The 3888-nt window shown below is 39.4% G+C and overlaps 1 long non-coding RNA gene across 1 annotated transcript; it reads right to left on the bottom strand.

The window, feature by feature from the left end:
- LOC118242820 lies at nt 1–1136 on the bottom strand. Its single transcript, XR_004777060.1, has 2 exons — nt 659–1136; nt 1–515 (listed from the first exon to the last, which is right to left on the bottom strand). It is a non-coding gene; the product is annotated as an uncharacterized LOC118242820 (long non-coding RNA).
- Nucleotides 1137–3888: the final 2752 nt, after the last annotated feature.

Raw genomic sequence — 3888 nt, 5'->3', positions numbered from 1 at the left:
GGTCTTAAAATGTTTAATATATAGAAACAAAGCTTTTGTTTTAACAGAATCTCTCAACTCCCTGGCATTAAGTGAAACTAATGATCAAGACATATAAAGAGAACAAGTGCTAGATAAGAAACAAATAACACACAATAAGAACTGAGTGCAATTTGCCAGCAAGCCCAGGCTACAGCATCTGGCATTAGCAAATTAATTTAAACACTTATTAGACATTCAGCAAACGACACTGCATGTGAAGCAAATAATGCTGAGATAGACCCATTTAATAACGGTTCGGTTACCGGAGAGATTTATGAGTTTCATTTATATTTATATGAGACATAAACACAAAAGAACTTCGGCTCATCCCAGAAGTCGTTTTCCCTCCAACAGAAAGAGCGGTCTGCCCTTTCTCCTGAGCTTCCACCACTCCACCACATCTTAGAAATGTCCTCCTTGAAGAACAGGCCATTGGATTTGACATACACAATTTTTGGCTTGTTTCTAACATTCTTCATCAGCCGGGGCATGACCTGAAATAAGATCATCAGTTGTCTGTGAGAGCCAAGCAAATTCTTCAGGCAGAACTGACAAATGTTAACTGTCTCCAGAAACACCATGTAATTTTAACCTCTAGAGAAAGATCTGAGGTCATCTGTTCGCTGCCGTCACATACCAGCTGGTGTCTCAAGAACACAAACCTCTTCATCAACCTTCTTGATTTCATCAATAGCCATGTCAATTTTGTCACCCAGCTTGTCAGTTCTCTCTGTATTTCCACTCCAATTTATCAAGACCGACTGATTGTTAATGAGCTGGGAGAGAGTAGCAGTAACTGATGACTGGAGCAGTTTCTTCTTGGAGGTGGGAGATTTACTTGGAATTACAAGCAGCTGTGGAAAATTGTTGACATCAAACAGAGCAATTCTCATGTCCACTGTTAGCAAGCATGGCACTAGCCGAATCACAGCCTGAGTAAGAGTTTACATCCCTTTTCTTGTCATGCGCTGGACCAAGCACTGCTGCTTCCTGGGTTTAAATGTAGACACATGAAACTAGCTGCAAAGTTAAAGGTCAACTTCAACAAAATTGGTGATGAGCTCAGAGGTAAATATTTGTTCAGGCAGACATCTTAGGCCCCGCACTGGGTGCAGCTCATCTCGAATAAGCCAAACACACTGGCACTGCACCTGTGTGTGAACAGCAGAGAGGTACACTCTGTGTACACTGTATCAATACATGATTAACATGATTAATCATTGGGTGTGTCCTGGGGAGGTGTGACATTCCAGATGTATTAGAAAAATAGAGTTAGAAACTTAACTAAACACACGAGAAAACTGATCAGTCTGGACCAGAAGTATTAGCAAAATGGAGTCAGGAACTTAACTAAACACATGTGAAAATACCCAACAGTCTCTACTAAAGGTATTAGCAAAATGGAGTTAGAAACTAAACGCACGTGATGAAGCTTAACAGTCTGACCAGTTTGATATCTATCCAATTAAGTTTTTTAGAATGTTTCCAGGCTTCAAGCAGGGCAGGCTGAGTGAGGGGAGATGGAGTTCAGGACACAGAGAGTTACAGCTATAGCACAGCAGGGCAGCACTATATTGCCATATTTGTTAAGATTATAGTGGGGGCCCCTGCTCAGCTCAAGACACCTCAAGACTCGGTGTAGCTCAGACACTTCCCCCACCACAGTGTAACTCTTCACTATTCAGCTCTCGCATTATTAACAATTCAGTTCAAATTCATTTGTATAGTGCTTTTTACAACAGGTGACAAAGCAGTTTTACAGAAATAAGATTTAGAGTCAGGATCCATGTCTCTAATAAGCAAGCCAAAGGAGACAGGCAAAACCTGGAGAGGAACCCATGGCCAGAAAGTATTATTGAAAGTATGCTAATTAAATTGTTAATAATAATAATAATAATAATAATAATAATAAAGCATAAGGGCAAGGTAAATTATTTACCCTGTTATAGGACTTCAACATTTTCATAAAGCCTTTAGAGAATATAAGGGATGTAGGTCACTAGATGTCACTGGGAAAGCATCACAGATTCAGTGTGTAACTGGCTGCAGTAGTGACAAAAAACCCAGACATTTTCCTTCAAATACTTGAAAGTTAAAAACATTTAATAGGGACTCAACATGTAATTCACATTTTCATGTTGAACTTTTAAACATTGCATGATTACATAGTTTAACTGTAAATAACATTAAAAACCTTATAAATATATTGCAGGTTTTATTAAAACAATAAAAATCACTGTAACGGCTGTAGAACGCAGCTACTGCTTACACCACTACTACAGAATTCAAACAATATTTAATGCATCCCATTATGAACTGCAGGGGGCGCCATTTTCTAAACATTCAGCTGGCAGCTTATTTGCACACCACGATTCTGTGGTCTTATATGGGGCATCATGTTTTCATAACCTGCTCAGTTCGTTTGCATGAGGTATCAAGCACCACTAATTCAGTCTGCAGTCCCGGAGCAGTTCATCACTTCTCTAGTGATAACAAACCCTACTCTGCCCCTGAAAAGATTAATGACCTAGAAATTAAAAGATGGAAGACAACAAAAAATGTAAAAGACCCATCTTATGTCAACATTACCATAACAATAAACAGCAACAGAACAGGTGAATTCACACCTACATTGTTTAGGTGTGATGCTTTTATCCAAAACAATTATGACTAAGTACAATTTAAGCAATTGAGGGTTAAGGGCGTTGCTCAGGGGCCCAACAGTGGGGCTTAAACCAGCAACCTTCTGATTACTAATAGAGTACCTTAACCACAGAGCTACCACTGCAAATAAATCATATACATCACATATATAAATCATATCACAAATTATATAAATCACATACATACATTATATATCACATATATAAATCCACCTGGGCACAAATGAACACTGCAAGAGTTAATTCAACAAACCTGCTACTAAACCACACAGGGTTTCGCTGCGTACAATGTGGTTAGGAATCTGAGTGTTGTTGCTTTTTCTTTTGCAGACAAATCACCAGAAGAGATGGTGTGATATTTTTGAGATTTTCTTGCAGATGTTTTTGTTTGTCACTACAGTTCAAACAGTTCTTAACAAATAACTAAACTTCAACCCTACAGACCCTGCTAATTTTTCCCCCCCGCAGATAGGAGACTCCCTACGAGTTGAATCAAGAACAAGGACAGTTTCATTGAAGTGAAGCACTGAAACTATTTCAGTGGCAACAGCGCTGCCTTGTGGTAAATTATGTTAAACGTCAGTGAGTTTCAAGCTAGGTCCACGAAGTACTTCGCATGTAAAATTACAGTTTCCAGTGCATGGCGTTACCGCGGTAGACCCATGCCATCGCTGCAGCCTGTGTATGTTTTTTAAAGCTCTCAGTAATGTTGGAATATAAAGGTCCTCTCCGTAGCCACCACCGCCTACCGTCTAACCGCAGAAAGTCGGCGCGAAACGGTATGATAATACAAAGAAGCAAAACGACTTCAGGTCTCGGTGGTTAGCAAGCACATCCTTTCTTTTCGGACAGTAGAAAAGATTAATTTCTTGCCTTCTGTACAGGGTGCCAGATTTAAAATCTGCAAATAGTTGCCAAGTTTGGTGAATAAAACATTCATTGAGATTACAGATTTCTAGATCAAATTGTATGTCCTCCGTTTACGTCTTATTAAAATGGCCCCTCTAATTCCCAAGCGTCTGTGAAATCAGTGTCATGGGAATAGCTATTTGACTGCTTATTTGGGCCCAAAGTCAAATCTGGTTTTAATACTGTTTAAAAACACGTTCAGATCGACAGATCGATTACATTTTAAATACATTTGCCGTGTGGTTTTAACACGTGACATTGCAATGACCAGCAGGGGGGGTCGTTTAAATACAGA

This window comes from Electrophorus electricus, chromosome 17 (assembly GCF_013358815.1).
Source record: "Electrophorus electricus isolate fEleEle1 chromosome 17, fEleEle1.pri, whole genome shotgun sequence".
In the NCBI taxonomy this organism is placed as follows: domain Eukaryota; kingdom Metazoa; phylum Chordata; class Actinopteri; order Gymnotiformes; family Gymnotidae; genus Electrophorus; species Electrophorus electricus.
Note: the sequence above shows the minus strand (reverse complement) of the source record. Positions and strands in the feature narration are given on the sequence as shown.